Genomic DNA, 18,572 nt, shown 5'->3' with positions numbered 1-18,572 from the left:
TGCATCTATAATTAAACTAAGAATGTTGTTCAAATTCTTACTTGTATACAAAGCTCATAGATCCTCCTAGCGCTTCGCACCAGTACTCTGGCACTTTGCCCCAATATTCTTGTAGCGATTTGCATTGAAGCTCAAAGAACTTCTCTATAAATGTAGCAATATAATTTTTAAAAATTTAGTATGATTCTAGGGTGCATCTAAAATTAGAGTGCACTTCACACTACACCACATTGCACCTGCAAAAGCATTGGGAACGGATACATGTTTCACATATAGATATCACATTTTATGTTTGTGGCCTATGCATAAAGGTGCATTCCATGTGCTATGTTTATGTTTCTTGAGCCTTTGCAAGTGCAACACATTAGACATATAGGCTATCCATACCTCTAGGGATGCTTATTGTGAAGTGCTCCCTATTTGTTGTTGTGAGGTACGAGAGAGAGAGCTACAGGGCAGGACAGATTCGGTCATCATCGATTCACATTCCTGCATCCCCAAGCCCTACAGGTATGCTTTGAGTGTCAACTAATGCTTGTTGATCCTAGTAAGGACCTTGGTTGCAATGTTAGGATAGGCACCATAGTATTTAAGTGATTTTTCATCATTGTGGACCACCGGCTGCCACACTCCGAGGGATTCCATAGTCCTCCAAGTCTCACTACCACTAGGACAGTCCAAGTCACAAGTCCACTCAAACAACCACAAAAATGTCCAAGTCCGAAACTCGGACTTAGACCCTAGACCTAATTCGGCCTTGGACAGCCATCCACACGGACTCAAACAGTCCGAACTGAGATAAGCCACTTGACCTCGGATGGTTGAGACCAATCACTCAAACTCGAATAGTTCGACTCAAGCACTTAGATAGTGTCACTTAGACAGATTGCACAAAAGCCATATTCTGGCAAATTGGACCCACCCAAGGTAAGCAAAGGCTACGTGCAATCTAGACAACACCCCCGTAGGCCTCCAAATGCATGGAATGGCTCATCGAGCCACCAAACTCACGAATCACGATCTAATGGCCCAAAAAACAATTGCGGAATTGGCCCTCAACCCCATGCCCCAAATAGAGACTCGAACTAACTAACCAAACCTACTAATACAATAAGGCAAAAAATAGTATGGTGATAAACCTCAAAATGAAACTAGAAAGAATGGTCCAAATGATCTCTATCGTAGTTCCATGCATTATTCGCCAGGGAATAGGATTTCTCTTAACATGAAAGCTTGATGAATAGCAAAAATAACAAAATATTTTACAAGCACCTCTTTTTTACCCCTCAAACCACACTTTAGGACAGTGTAGAGACCAGAACGAACCAGCTAGAGTGGTTGTTAAATGCACAAAAGAATTAGGAAAAGCATGTACTGCATTGTGTTATTTTCATTGAATTTGCACACTACATCAACTGAACATTTGACATGCACCAGAAAAGCTGAAAGTCTGATTTTGCACAGCGCACTTGAGAAGCACATCACTGGCATCTAAGTGTACATAATATTGAGGATTGGTTTGAATAACAAGGAATTTACATAAAATAAGATAAGCTAAATGAACCTACTAGTAGAAGGAGACCCCAGACATCGAATAGTGGCCAAGGACACCAATCACCAAATACTGAGAGACTTGAATTGTCTAGCCACTTAGGGAGCAACATCGATAGGCACAATTAGGGATGCAACTCTACCTAACTTGATCAATCTAATTGACACACTAGTTGCCCAAGAAATCAACAACATGTTAGGAACCAGTGCCAACACAAAAAATGAGAGCTTGACTTGGGAGAATTCCCAATTGACATCTAGCACAACTTATGACTCGGTATAACCTGCAAACCAAAATGGAGCATCACAGTAGACCAATCGAGGACATCATAGCCGATCTAGAGGAGGAGAGAAGGCTGGCAAGGAAAGCACTGCTAAGCATAGTCGTTCATCACCAAAAGTAACGAGCTCAAAAGCTGAGGCAAGACATAGAAATGTGTGAGGTCCAGCATGTCTTAGTGCTCACCAACCAAAATAGGATAGAACCAAATGCTGAGAGGGAGAGAGTGCTAGAAGCCGATAGCAACCTTCTCACCAAGTGACTCTTAGACAACATGGCTATAGAACAGAGCATGGCAACCCTAGCAACTTCGTTGCTAGTAAGACTAGGAGTTACCCCGAATCTTAGGAGCTAGACCAATATACCTATGATTGCTAAGCAACTTGACAAGTATCAACTCGATAACGACCCTATAGCTTTGTGAAGTAGTTTCAGTAAGTATGCAAGGCTAACACCCTCACGAACCTTGCTCAATGCACACAAGCTTTCAGACTTTGCTTAGGAGACAAAGGACGAACATTGTACACTAGTCTAGACAATGCCGAATGCAATGACTTCAATAACCTCAAGAGTCTCTTCATCAAGAGATTCTTTGAGGTGGGATACTCTGATAACCTCATTGTTAGATTGATGAACGTCAATCACAAAAGGACAAGGAGGATAGCCGAGACTATGTCACCCATGTGCAAAGTCTCTTTAAGAGAATCCCAGCTGCACAATGACCTAGCGAACAAGCAGTTTCCATTGTGTTCATACGTAGAATCCTAAGCGAGGAGCTTTACAAGGCCTCAGTGAGCAACTCAAACTTGCAAAGAGATGTGCTAGCTAGGGTCTTCGAAGAAGCCATATGAGTGGATAACTTACTCAAGGAGAGGAGCTCGAGACCCACAACTCGAGACAACACTATCTTTAGAACCTTAGAAAGGGCTACCACCATTGGTGAAAGATCTAACCAGAGAACCCAAGACAAGGGAAAGAGTGTCGACCAAAGCCAAGAGTCGGCGGACGTGAAGCTAGAGTTGGCTAGGCTTCAAGAGATGATTAGAAGCCACCCAAGACAAGGGAAAGAGTGTCGATCAGAGCAACCAAAGCCAGGAGTTGGCGGGATGTGAAACTAGAGTTGGCTAGGCTTCAAGAGATGATGAGAAGGCTCGCATGACCTCATGTGCAGTACATGCATTGTGGATGAAACCACCTTCTAGCTAAGTGCATGGATCCTAGATCCAGACCCTATGCTAATTGTAGTAGGTTTGGCCATGATGCACTACATTGTCGATTACCAAGGTGATTGTCATACTCATAGCCATACAATCAGTCTTACTACCTAGGGAATAGGCCGCAACCTTTTGGGAGGGGGCTTCACTAGCTCTCCCAGCACCCAATGATTCAAAGCCAACCATCCCTAGGATGGACATCAACCCTACAAGGATACCTAGACCACCTAGACCCATCATGACCCATCCATTGAGCGATGCTCCAATAATACATTATGTAGAGGAGCCGAACGAGGACAAAGCATACGTAAACCCTTAAGTCTCGTATGACGAAGAGGACAATCCTACCTTGATAGATTTCAGACCAATGCTGGTGATGGTGTTGGGCAGGGAAAGAGGTAGAGGTTTAGGAGGACAGAACTAGGAACCCATCGCATGTTGGACTTGTGGTCACCCTAAGACACATCTCATCACAATGCCCCAAAAGGGAGTAAGCCAATCAAGAGAAGCCTGACCTGAGATGCCCTGAGTGTGGGATCACACACATGTACATTGTACCCTAGGTAGAAACCTTCCACTAGTTCGACAATCGTGCCATTCGTACCATTGGGATTGTTTGGAGTTGAAACACTTGATAGCAAAGCCGCGCCAATTCTGCGAAATGTCTTGATTTGAGCACAGGCAAAGCAGACTAACATTTCATTACCCGAACCTAGTAGCCTTGAGGTAGCTTCAATAGGGAAGAAAAGTCTTAGAAGAAGGAAAAAGAGGGCTGAGACAAAGATTATGCCTAAGATAGACAATGCCACCACGTTACCAAAGGGGAAGCAAGTCACAAATATAGAAGTAGAGACATCTGCTCCTAAGACAACAAAAAAGAGAAGTACCAAGGTTTGAGAATATCCCAATTTGAGGCACCAATTGGAAGTAGTGGATAAGATTGGGTGGATGAGAGAAGCCTAAGTGCAACTAAAGGATGTGGAACCCATTATCGAAGATGAGATCAATGAGCTCTCTAGTGTGAGCACATTGGTCTCGTCTACTCAATTCAAATCAAGAGACGCATCTACACCCCACGTAACATTGCATAGATAGAGCCTAGACACCACATGTGGGCAGATTGCCCAAGATCATTGGCAAAAGAGTGTAGAGCCCAACAAAAAGTAGGCAGTTGGCAACTTGCTCATGATGTCGATATCGCTCCCCCCTCCACTATGACCCTACCTTTTGGGAGAGCTGCTCAGGCAGAACAAAGATGCACACGATCTTGCCTATAAATGCATTAAGAGATGCTACAAGAAAGGGAATTGTAGATATGGGAGTTGGAGTCAGTGTGCTTAGCCATGCAGTCTTACAAGCTTGGGGTGATCCACCTGTGGAGACTGCAAGGTTTAATATCACATTGGCTAACGAAATGAAGGTCAAACCATTTGGAGTGCTAAAATATTGGCCCTTGAAGATAGCGGGAGTCCGGTTCTCAGTGAACTTCATAGTCATGAAGGGAGTAGACTATGACATCCTGCTAGGCCGACCCTGGATGAGAAATGCATGAGTGATAGAAGATTGGGGCAATGGTCTTATATTCTTAGGCGAGACAGATCGAAGGCTGTAAGAGTCGAGATGGATATCTGAAAGACCATGTCGATTGACCTAGATGCCATCTCTGCTATCTTGAAAGGAGACTCACATGCTAGGAATTCCTATGGGCAACTAACAAAGTATGTCCCTTGCCTCGAGGAGGACAAGTAGGATTGAATGCATATGCTAGCCACCATCGGTCTGCCTTTTGTCAGATGAAGAGGAGGATTATAAATAAGATGCCAAGGTAGCCGATGAGTCCCACAAAGCCCCACCAAATAGTAGGGTCCCACCATCAGTACCACTCTGCATGATGGCCAGGAGCTTTAGCAATCAACCAACACCAGTGCACCCACCACACGAACCTCCAATGCTAAACCTACCTATAAATGTAAGAGTAGCCAAGAGGCTGAGGAAGAAGTGGCACCTACATACCTACGCATATCGATGACTGCCTAGAAGATACACACCTTTGATGCGCTTAAATTGACAACAAAGCTGAATGTAATATCCTTACACACAACCATTGGACCCTCATTAGTCAGCCCCAACTGCAACCTACTAATGCTAAACTCAACCCATTTGGGGGGTAGTCCTACTCACACCTGGGAAAGTGCAAAATAGTGGTCTCTATCGAAACTGAAAGCCTTCCTATGATCTTCTACATGATGCCCAACACCAAGGCCACTGCTAGGACGTGTGTTCAAGAAATAAGCACACTGTAATGTCGACTATGACTTGCAGCACATTCACCTTATGATTGGCAATGTTTGAATAGTGATGGCTTTCAGCAAGGGCACAATGCAACTCCATTGTAGCCTGTAGTGCCACCGATAGAGGAACTAAGTGTAAATTCTAAGGAGGGGTATCGTAACTTGTCTCACCCTGCCAAGACAAACCATCCGCAACCTAAAGGAGCCACACCCAAGACCATTGAGCAACAACTCAAATGGGTGCCTAAATGCCAACCACAGTCACCTAGAAGCCAAAAAACAACACAATCGCAACCACAAAACATCACGCCCTAGACCTAGGAGGCAAAGCTGGCATTACTGAAGCAGATGAACGGTTGAGCCGCGATGGGTGCCCAAATACCTATTGTGCGCTCAAGGCTACTATGAAGGCAACAACTAGATTTGGTTGCCTAAGACTATGAAGGGTATGCATGCCTCTCAATCCACGCCCTCCAATCCATCTCAACAAAATGCTAAGCCAGTGAAGAATGCAAAACCAATTGACGCAAAAAGCACCAAACCCATAGAACCTCAACAAGTCTATAAACTAGAACCACAACCAACTGCCCCTAGACCAACTCAGCTTGACACTCCTAATGTTTGAACAGCTCCACAAGCAGAAAACAATGCATCATCTGAGCCCCAATATCAACCCATTGCATAAGTGGCTGCTAAACACCCTATTGACCAATTCACGGTGCAGGCATCAGTTCTAAGTTATTAGGTCTAGCCACAAACCCCAACCTTACATGGGCCTCAAACTCTCCTATGAGTGTAGATATATCCTTGCATGGGCCTCAAACTCTCCTATTAGGTCTAGCCACAAACCCCAACCTTGCATGGGCCTCAAACTCTCCTATGAGTGTAGATATATCCTTGCCTTGGGCACAAACCTTGCCACAAACATGGGGGATGACCTTGTCACTTGCATAAGATGATTGGACACCACATTTACCATGCTAGCCAGGAGCTATGAATGGCTAGACTTAGGCCTCCTCGATGAGACATTAGCAATGAAAGTACACTCCTTGCCATGCACTTGGGAGGAATATGAGTTCCTGTTTGTCAAGATTCCCAAGGTAGCCCAAGAATCGATCGCCAATGAGATCTCTTGAGAACAAGCTCGCAAACGATGGGTGATCACATCAAATAGTAGGAGTAAAGTCTCTACAACAAACTAGGAGCTAGAAGAGTTGACAAAGCTAGCTGACTCTAACTCTTCCTTTCTGCATAAATGGTATGCTTTGTATCTCCAATGGAAGCAAAGAGGGCTACCACATTATGACCAACGCTGAGCAGATTGCAATTAAAATCGTTGAGTACAACCCTACCTATGTGGCTCCTACCTTGTTCAGAGTCTTGGACATCACATGCAAATGACCTTTAGAGGAACATGTCATGGTCCATCCCTATTTGGATCGACTCCTGAGACTATGAAAGAACTATACGTTGCCATCAAGATGAACTCTAGAGACTTCTTAATCGATGTCTTGACTTACATTACACAAATAGGCATTAGGCCTCAAAACATGAAAAATCACGCCCACTAAGAGTATAACCCATAGTTCTATGCTTGGCTAATGAAGAAATAAAGCACCACAAGCAAGTGCTTCACACCCTTAACCCTTCCTCCTCCAATCTTAGGAAGGATTTTCATCATTCCCACGAGGGGGAGGGGGTAGGGTGGAAAAGAAAACATGACTTGAACTTCAGAACTTCAAATTGAATTTCAAAAGTAAAAAATGTTCAAAAGCAAAAAAGAACAAATAAATGGAATTTGTACTTGAAGAAAATCTTTTATGAAATTCATGCGCCCGGAGGAGTGTGTGGATTGCATGAAGTATAAAAAGCTTCCATTCTTTATTGGAACATCACACCATTCCATAATGTTTGTTCTTAAACTTTTTTCTTTTTCGCAAAAGGTACTCTCAAATGAGCTAGTTGTAAGCTGTTGTGCTATAACAGGAACTCCAAATGGCAGGCCAACTTCTATTCTCAAAGAAAGAGCACAACAAGTATCGATTGGGCACTAAAGTGCAAGTCTACAACTAGTTAAAGTACCGCAACATCAGTAATTCGAGAGAGTGGTGAACAAGCACTGCAAGATATAGACCTTATACCGACGTTTAAAGCGATGAAAATACAAACAACAAAATTTGCCCCCGTCGTCGCAAAAGACGTCGTTATAACGACGACGCCATAGAAACGTCGCTATTGGTGTCGCATATAGCGACGCAACCAGTAAATTTGCGACGGACATAGCGACGCGAGCAGTAAATTTACGACGCAAATAGCGACTGTAACAGGTGAAATTTTTTTTTGTGGCAGGGCAGCACTGTGTGCTGTATGAGAGCCATACAAAATAGTTTCTGTACTACTGTATACAAAGCGCTTGCAAACAAAAAGAATGTATATTGAAATCATAAAACTAATACATGAAATAAATACATGATCGCATAAAAAGAGATTGGTACAATCATGACAGGATATCACTAATACATAGAAAATGTCTACATAGATCAGGCGACTAAAAAATAAAGGTGTGTGAGCTCCAAGGATCCAAGGGTGAGCTACAAATCCTCGTCCCCCGAAAGCTCATCCCGCTGCAAAGGAGCATCGAATGGATTCTGCAGAAAAAGAAACAACACATCAATCCACCATACAATAATGCATTCAAATATCTCATGGTAACTACGAATAAGAAAGATGAGTGACTTACAGGGCCGCCGCATCTATACAATCGGTCGATCAATGCATTGAGACCGTGCCTCTCTACATATCGAGTCTCAAGGCCTTGCGGATCGTGATTTGTAATGGAGTGCTGCAAAGAAAACAAAATGCTAACTATTAGAAACATGATTGTCAGTACAAAGAATATTTCAAAAAAACAAACAAGCAAAACAAAAGAGAAACTTACAAAGTTTTCCAAATATGTCCTGTGGCCACCACTCCCAAGATGATGGACCACTCTGGCCTCGAGTCGTGCCCTCGCCGCCTCGCACTACTGACTCCAATGTCCTGGCGAATCTGTAGCCTCCTCCCTCAGTCGGCGCCAGTCGTCTGCATCTAACCACTCGGGCTTTGCAGCCCCACTCTTGATTACCTTGCATGCGTCAGATCGTCTATGTGACATGTATGCACGCATGCAATCCATCATCCAGTCCGTAGAGAATCTATCTACTACGGCTAGCACCGGAAACTCCTCATGTAAGGATGCTACTATGTAGTCCTTGCTCCCCTCCGGTATGTTCATCCAATGATCCAGGACGTTGTGCCGAAAAACTTGTTGGCACAACTCTCTCATGCGAGCCATCACCCTCCTCCCCTCATCATTCATGATGATGGCTCATGACCTACTATCAACTAGATATCCATAACCCCTAGGAGTCTGCCTAAGATGGGTCCTCTCCCATCTCCGTCCACGCTCCTGGGCATATCCAAGAGACCCCTCTACATCTGGTGTACCGACGGGGGTAACCTCTCTCGGAGTGCCACCAAAAGGGATACCACCTGCTGACGGCTGCGCAAAAGCCGGAGTAACTGGAGTAGACATCCCCACACGTGTGACAAATCCTGGAGGTGACGCATCTCTTGCTGAACGACGAGACGGAGACACCACATCCGTGTCTCCACAGCAGTATCCCCCTGATTCCGATGCAATCCCTCCCTCTGGCCCAAGTCGTGAGCGTTGAGATCGTCTGCTCGAAGCTGAAGCATCTAATCGTGCTGAAGCAGATCTAGCAGAGCGCCCTGACGAAGAACGAGACAGCTCCTGGTCTGCCATCTCTCTGAATCTCGCGAGCTGGTCTGGAGACATGTGTGCCATCATGTCCTGAAACTCCTCATCGCTCATCCCTCGACTCATCCTGAAAATGTCACCTGCACAGATAAAAAATGGTGTTAGAATAATCAATTTAAACTATACAAAGCACAGTAATATAAATCATTTTAAAAAATCCCTCTTAAAATGCATATCTTATGTACCTTTATAAGAGATCTAAACAACGAATTGAGTAAGTGGATACTCCAAGAATGAAGTATCCTATGGTCCCATGTTAATCTCCTGACACAACTCTGCATACAACTGGAAGGTTGATAGATATGTCACCACAAAAGAATGAGTCTGCCTCGTTCTCAAAAAATTCTTGGACTCCTGTATTTCCATCATTGTTAGCCAATGCGGGCTCCAAGCTTGCGGCGGCCTCCACCCCTTGTAATATCGACCCCTCTATTTGCATATTATCTTTATCTATGCCTGGAACATCGCTTTGATCATATACTCTCGCACTTCGAGGAGTTGAAGGTATAACATACCACCATCGAGGTTGTCGGGGGTTTGGATAGAAGATTACATGTTCACAAACACGTACAAAGCGAGTTTAAACCATTGTGACATAAACCATGTCGTATTACAATCAACAAAAATGACTCTATGCACCTGTTCACAATGGGCCGGCAACACAAAGGTGTCGCGCAAATTCGTCCATTTTTTTTCGGAATCTATTTCGAGAAATCCAGATGGACCTCGTCGAACTGTTGCTCCAGCTCCTCCAAGTACCACTTTGAACACTGCACATCAAATAGTATCATGGAGAAGCTACGGTAATCCACCATAATAATACTCTGCAAGTTCCCAAAATACTCTATCTCATCCACAGTCATGTTCGGATCCGTTGCCCGTTGCCGGCTCTCTTGCTCAAACCCTGCCATGACACCACAGTCCATTGTGGAGCGCATTTTGTTAATACGCTCCACGCGAAAATGTCGTCCGCGCGACCACGCTACACTATATATTTTGTACTGTACATTGAAACACTCAAATTAGATGTCGCATATAAAATTTAGATACGACATATTCTAAACCCCTCATCACCTTTGGACTACATCCCCTCGATAATTCTCACTCCTCCATTGAGACCTCTGTCCCTTCGCTGGATGTTGCGGTCAAGGCTCCATGCAACCATCGTGTTGACATAAACCGCGGCATCTCCTCCATGCCTTCGGGATATCAAATTGATCGATGACACGTACTGCGTCGGAATTCAGCTCGCGCTTCCTCTCGATCTTGCCTTGCAATCTGGTACTTAGCGAGCCACGTCTCCATGGAGGCATGGTGCAACATACAAAAGCGATTCACCTTCTCTTCCATTGAGGTATCCATTCTTTTTTCTACCCCATTTCCAACCACCACATCTCCAGTCAGTCTATCATCATCCTTTAGCGTCCATAGCATTTCATTGTCTGGTTCCACCGTTGGTAGCCATTGTGAGATATGCACTAACGCCTCTGACACCAACCAACCTTCGGCCATGCTACCTTCTGGCCGAGCTCGTTGTCGCACAAAGCCTTTCAGGGTTTTCATGAAGCGCTCTAGGAAGAACATCCATCGCGTATGGGCAGGTCCAGCAATCTCCACTTCATCCACAAGATGCACAAGAAGGTGGACTTGTATCGTGAGCATGCTAGTGGGCAGGTATTTCTCAAAGAGACAGATCGTCTCCACTGCTCCCCGCCTCGTGGATTCAATAGAGGACGTCTTAATCTCTTTCTGTGAGATCCATTGCACCAAAGTCGACAACTTGTAAATGGCCCCGCGAATTTTTGGAGTAAGGCATCCTGCGATCGTGATCGGTAGGACAAACTGCCACAAATGAGAAAGCATTATGAATAATGGCCACTTTTCAAATTGCAAAATGCCCACACTAATTACAATCCGTTCTGTTCACAAACCTAACATATCTTATGCCAATCATGGGATTTTAGCCCCGAAAATTGGTCATCTTTAGAAAATGCGGACCTGAGAGAACACATCATACCCGTCGGAGTGCAGATAGACTTGATTACTTGCTTCACAATGCGCTCTTCTTTGGTGGACAAAACCCAAGGAGCGCGAGGAAGCTGCACTCCACCATCAGCACTCGACTGCGGCCAAAGCACCTCCATCTTACCTACCTCCTTCAAATCCATTTGTGACCCTATAGTGTCTCTCTTTCCTGTGATGTGGTCCCATAGCAAGCTGCCCACATTCTTGAAAATATGCATGGGATCCAACAAGTGGTTGACTTGTAAGTGGGTCCAATATGGCAACTCGTAGAAAACAGAGAACCATCGCATTCCATTTGGATGTGATTCCGGGTTTATCATTTTCAGCTCGTACCAGCTTGCGGTGTTCATACGTATTGGAGGTCATCCAAGAAAACCTTCCCTGAGTTCATGATCCTCCGCAAGAAAGCGGCGTGTCCTTGATATACCATCTTCTTCATGGTTCGTGACCTTCAGGAGTCTAATTGTGGCCCACACAATGGACATGCATGATAACCTGAGGTAACCAGACCTGTAAGGCGAGCCACGACCTAGTGAATACTTGATTGAATGAGATAAAATATAGATATTACCAGTGAGAATGGAGGTCTGCTCACCTGAGCACTCTCCCAATCCCGGAAAGTCATGCATCGTCCACATGAGAATGGCTCGAATGTTGGCTGACCGTCGACCATCGCGCCTGCTCATATCTTGCACAGTGACCCCCTCCTCCCACAAAATCTTAAGCTCATCGACTAATGGACGAAGATACATGTCCATATTTTTTACTTTGTAGCGGCCTGGGACAAGCAAGCTAAGGATGAGATGTCCTTTCTTCGTAGAAAGCCATGGAGGGATGTTGTAGTTGACAAGCACTATAGGCCACACACTGTAAGAAGTTGAGCGCAGACCGAATGGGTTCACACCATCCATTGCGAGACCGAGCCGAAGATTCATTGGCTCTCGCGCAAAGCCTGGGAAGGTAGAGTCAATGTGACTCCATGCGCGCGAATCTGCTGATATTCGTTGAACTCCATCCGTGGACCTATTCCGCACATGCCAGGTTGTCAAGCTTGCCATGCCAGACGTGCAAAACATGTGGTTTATGTGGGGGATGAGCGGAAAGTGTCTGAGAACTTTTTGAGGGATGGTTTGCCCTTGCAAGTCCTGTCGATACCTATGAGCACCACACTTTGGACATGTCTCCATAGTCTCGTATTCATCTCGAAACAGTATGCAGTCGTTGATACATGCATGGATGTTATTGTAGTCCATGCCAAGCTTCCGTAAAACATGTCATGCATCATCACGAGACTCAGGCATGGTATTTGCAGGTGGTAATATATGATATTTCAATAACCTGAAAAAAATCATAAAACACCTTGAAAAAGCACAAATGTTTGTAATAATAGTGTCAAAAAAAAAAAATCAATGAAGTCTATGTGCAAGGTACCTGAATAACTCGGTCACACTCGTATCGCTCCACCCGTATTTTGCTTGCACACTTAAGAGTGCAAGCAATGTCTTCAACCGAGATACTCGGCACCCATCATATAATGGTGTGGATGCTTCCTCTCTAAGCGGGTCAAATGTCTCGACATCCATGGGAATCAATGCATCGATCATTGCCTCCATCTCAGGCTCCAAGATTGTAGGTAGGTCGGGAAGGTTGTCTGTCTCCTCTGGCATTGACGGTATAGATGGGCCTTGCGAGTGGTGGATTGGCTCCTGCAATCCATCCATCGCATGTCCACGAACTCTTCTAATTGGCCGCAAAGGGTGCACTCCCCCTTGGGTCGAGACATCACCCCCTGGATAGAAAATTTGCCAACAAGACCCAGCCATTATTGTGTACCCCATTTTCAATTAGCTTGTGAGTACAATGCATGATTAATATTAACTTCAAATTACCGTTTGCTGAAAATCCGCAATCGCCTGATCAATGATCTCAGATTGAAACTCGCCAAATCGTCGTACGTGTTCTATAGACAATCGGCGTTTTCGTCTAATTGCCAACTTGCATTGAGAGCAAGGACATGGGACACGCTGATTAAGATACGCCTCGCGATCTTGAACAATAAGACCTTCTTCGTTTTCCATCTTATCTACATTACAGCAAACGAGGCTCAAATGGATAGCTTTATGGAGATGTATGTCAAGTTGCAAGTTGACCATAAATCTTGCATTGTACATAGTAGTTGAGAGATTTATTGATGTTATATCTCGGCTCTATATCATACTCGAGGATTTGTTTGTCCCGGTACATAATTATTCGTTATTGTAAAAAATTGCACTAGAGGGCTTTGAGTATAAATAATCCATTTACGAGCATCATTGACGATCTCTTAGTCTAATAATAAATCAGTCTTAACAAAAAGCATCTTAGAAATGTGGTTTTTTTGTCCTGGGATCGCGTATTAAAATTAATGCCATCTATGAAATTTATCAACTATAGTAATAAAATTTGTTTCAATCAATTCTACTCATAGTCATAAGGTTTTTTTGTCCTGGGATCGCGTATTAAAATTAATGCCATCTATGAAATTTATCAACTATAGTAATAAAATTTGTTTCAATCAATTCTACTCATAGTCATAAGACCTGAGAGAAAATATCCTATACTCAATTTAAGGGATTCTTCTTCTATAACAATACTTTTGGGTTCATTTTGATGAAGTACCGTAATGACCATTAGCTAGGGTATCATTTTCTTTTAGTCCTTCCGTTGACTAGTTGGCATGATTTCTTATTTGTTATGCCTATAAAGTTAATATAAAAACAATGAATTATGCATATCACAATTAGATCCCCTACTTGGACATTATGAAGGACATGACCAATTTTAAGCCATCTTAAAGAGTCACCAATGTACGTGGCCCATGGCAAAGCACATTGCATACCATTATCGATAAGTCTATTATCGTGCATCTTAAATCTCCTAATTAGACTTTATAAAGTGTATGTCTAATTTTTAGCCCTCTTAAGGAGTCGATGTAATGGTACCCATAAAAAAAACAAAGTGGATACAATTACCACAATCAACAATAGGTTTCATTCCAATATATGTTATATTTCTCTTTCTCTCCCTCTCTCTCCCTCTCCCTCCCTCTCTTTCTCTTTCTCTCGCATTTCCTCTCCCTCTCACAATATATCTTAACACTCTCCAAAAGTAAAAGGGAGAGGGAGAGAGAGAATGCACTCTCCCTCCCTCTCCATCTCCCTCTCCCTCTCTTTCTCTTTCTCTCCCTCTCTCATTTTCTCCCTCTCCCTCTCCCTCTCTTTCTCTCTCTCTCCCTCTCTCTCCCTCTCCCTCCCTCTCCCTCTCCCTCTCCCTCTCCCTCTCTTTCTCTCCTTCTCTCTCATTTCCTCTCCTAAACAAGCAAAAAAGAAATGAATTTAAACCTTTAATAAGCAAAAGGGAGAGGGAGAGAGAGAATGCACTCTCCCTCCCTCTCCCTCTCCCTCTCCCTCTCGCTCTCTTTCCCTTTCTCTCCCTCTCTCATTTCCTTCCCCTCGCTCTCTTTCTCTCCCTCTCTCTCCCTCTCCCTCTCTTTTTCTCTTTCTCTCTCATTTCCTCTCCTAAACAAGCAAAAAAGAAAGTGATTTAAACATTAAACAAGCAAAAGGGAGAGGGAGAGAGAGAATGCACTCTCCCTCCCTCTCCCTCTCTTTCTCTTTCTCTCCCTCTCTCATTTCCTCCCCCTCCCTCTCCCTCTCCCTCTCTTTCTCTTTATCTCCCTCTCCCTCTCTTTCTCTCACATTTCCTCCCCCTCCCTCTCCCTCTCCCTCTCTTTCTCTTTATCTCCCTCTCCCTCTCTTTCTCTCACATTTCCTCTTCTAAACAAGCAAAAAAGAAAGTGATTTAAACCTTAAACAAGCAAAAGGGAGAGGGAGAGAGAGAATGCACTCTCCCTCCCTCTCCCTCTCCCTCTCTTTCTCTTTCTCTCCCTCTCTCTCCCTCTCTGTCTCTTTCTCTTTCATTTCCTCTCCTAAACAAGCAAAAGAGAAAGTGATTTAAACCTTAAACAAGCAAAAGAAAGAGAGAGGGAGACTCATCGATGAGATATGGCGAGTGTGGGGCGGCTCCTCTTTGCGATGAAGGCTCCTCCTCTCCTTCGCGAACAACGGCGGTGGCGGCGGCGGCAGAGGCAAGTCTTCTTCCTCTCCTTCTCTCACGACGGTCGCTCTCTCCCTCACTCTCGCTCTTAAAACACACAAGCCGCAAACGCGAAATGAAACCGCGCTCGGTTTCGGCCCGCTTTTTTTCCCTGTGGAGCATCACTATTTGCGTCGCATGCGACGCAAAGAGCGACACCAATAGCGACGCCACTACCCGCCGTCGCTAATGGACATCGTTACTAACTCAAATCCTTGTAGTGAAGGAAGGCATGGTGAGATAAGTAGTCGACCAGTGCAATCTCCATAGATGCATAGAGAAGGTTGGCCAAAAAATCGACCATGGAGGTAGACACATAGAATTCCTAAGAACTTTCGATGTAAGAAGGAACATTGGTACGGTGACCATCAGGAAAGGTGAAACCTCTAGAAAGGTGAAAGTTACTCTTAATCCAGAAATTGTGGAAGTTGCCCTCAATCCAAAAATTGTAGAGAAGGCTTTGGGATTAGTGGAGAAGCTAGAAAAGAAGCTCTGGGGGAGGCAAAAAGAGAAATAGTAGAGGAGACCTTGGAGCTGCCACCAATTCAAGAGGAGCATCGTTCTTCCATCCCAGCATGACCAACCATCTCACAGCAAGAAGCCATGCAAGGAGAAGAGAAGAAAAGAAGGAGAGAGCCACTTTAGCCACACACCAAGAAGAAGCTTCTCCATTCACTTTTTGACTTTTATACATGCCCTCATCCCTTTGGGTACCCATTCCCTTTTTTACATGACTGGTCGTCTTAGCCAAGTCAACTCTCAAAGAGGGCAGCAATAACAAGCTAGTCCATCGCTTCTATGGCCCATACCGAATCCTGAAGAGAGTTGGTGACTTGGCCTACCGCTTAGAACTCCCCCCTACCACCAAAATCCACAATCTGTTTCATGTCAGTCAGCTGAAACCCTTTGTAGGCTCCTTAGTGGACTATGTGGAAGAACTTCCCCCCATAGATGAAGAGGGCATCACTCAATATGTCCCTGAAGTAATCATTGGGCAACGGGATAAGCACTTACGATCCCAATCCATCTAAGAATACCTCATCAAATGGCAAGGTCTACCCTTGGAAGAAGCCTCTTGGCACCCAACAACCATCCTCAATGAATTTGCCTACCTCTGTGAACCCCAACAGCTGGAAGACTAGCCGGTCATGCCCCAAATTACCCACCCTTTGCTCGTAGACTGCACAATGTTTTAGAATAGTTTTGTACTTACTCAAATCACATGCATGTGCATTCTACATAGGTTGAAAGTACTCGTCATAAGCTCCGTTTCGACATATGGTGTGCCCTATTTGGAGCAGCCTATCAAAAGTTATGACCAGTTTACTTTAGCAGTCTAGTTCCTGACTGCATGCTGTCCCTAGTCTCTCCACACCTAATCTTCATTGTCAAGGGCTCTGAGTAGTACTTTGCAACCCTCCCTTAGCCCACCCATCACTGCCTTCTATTTCTCCTTGTTTTTTAGGGCAAAAACCTTTCGAGTGGGGATGGATTGTAATAAGCGGGATACACACCGACTAGGGTTTAGACACCCCGTCACACTGACCAGGGTATTTAAGGTATAAGAGCCCGAGATTAGGGCAACCAATTATTATCAAGATCGTACTCTTCACCTTTATCTCCAGCTTCCATGGCTTCCTCCTTCCTTCTCTCCTCCCTTCTCTCTTTCTCTCTCTTCTTCTAGTCTTCTTCCTTCTTCTTGTTCACTTTCTCTCTCCTCATCTCTTCTTCTCTCTCCTCTCAGCTTCTTTCATTACATCAAGAGGAAAGCTTATGGTTTTTTTCTTAAAGAATGACATCTATGGAAGCATGCAAAGAAGAAGAAAGGAGCACATGTCCGAGTTGGAGGTAACAAAAGGTTGCAACAACAGATAATGAAGGAATTTCATGAAAGCTTGTGGGTAGGACATAGAGGCATATGGGGAACCTTTATTAAAGTCAAAGAAAAATATTGGTGGCAAAACATGTATTGGGACATAGCACATTTTGTTGAAACATGTTATGTGTGTCAGATGTATTCTCTGGTCAAGCATCGAGATGGGTTACAATCGACTTATCCCTTGTCTATACATTATAGATGGGTTATTGATCTTGTAACCATGCCTATAAGAATATGGAATATGCAATATTTAGTGCTTGCAAGAGAGGATCTAACCAATCAAGTTGAGGGCAAAGCCTTAACAACCAAATCCACTCAAGCTGTTTGTCATTTTTTGCTTGAAGAAGTGTTTTGTAGATATAGTTGTGTGGGTAAAGTAACTACAGATAGAGGAGAGTTGGATGTTGATGAGGCATGCAACTTCTTTGCTCAATTGGGTATTAAGTTGGCTTTAACATCAGCTTACAACCCTGAAGGCAATGGGAAAAGTGAGAGAGGGCACCAGCCTATTCTCAAAGCTCTAGCAAAGTCTTGTAGAGGAAAGATCAAAGAATGGCCTAAAATGCTACCTTGTGCATTATGGGCTGACTAGATTACTCATAGTACAGTGACTGGCTATATGCTAGCTGAACTTATGCATGGACAATAACCAATTATGCCAATTAAATAATTTATTCTCACATGGAGTCTTCTACCTTGGGAGGAAGGCATCAATTGAGAAGCTAAAACCGCCGATCCCGACGGGCTCCCTCAAAGGGATGCCATACCCCAAGGTTGGGCGTCGGCTCAAAGGTGGTGTCCCGTCGCACTCAAGCAAACACTGCCTCCCGACAGCATTTGCTTGCTTGAGTGAGGTGGTGCCATCATTGGTATGAGTACGAGCTTGCGCACAAGATCGCAAAGGGAGGATATCATCATCTCCCCACAAGATCGCAAAGGGAGGATGTCGTCATCTCCCCACAAGATCGTAAAGGGAGGATATCGTCATCTCCCTAAAGAACAAAAGAAGATTTGATAAGTGACATTGACTTCGGTCAAGAGCAATTCAAGAAAATGATTGGGTGCTTGTCTATGACATCAACCTAGACAATCAACACAGTGCTTCTAGGAAGATGTGGTTTGGCCCATATGTGGTAAAGGTCATTCATGACAATGCCACATATTCATTGGCTGAATTGGATGGAACAAGCATATTGAATATAATTCAAGAGCATGAAGACATAGAGGAAGAAGAAGAGGCAGAAGATGAAGACATTGACATGGCAGAAGATACTTCTTTTGATACTGCAAATCCGTAAGACTTTGGCACATACCAGAGGATGTGTAGGTTAGGAGGGGGTGGATGTCGTGCTGCAATGCACACACCGTGTAAAAAAAT

Source organism: Lygodium microphyllum, chromosome 15, assembly GCF_053477565.2.
Source record: "Lygodium microphyllum isolate KBCC chromosome 15, Lygodium_microphyllum_v1.1.10, whole genome shotgun sequence".
Taxonomy (NCBI): Eukaryota; Viridiplantae; Streptophyta; class Polypodiopsida; order Schizaeales; family Lygodiaceae; genus Lygodium; species Lygodium microphyllum.
This window is presented reverse-complemented; position numbering follows the sequence as displayed.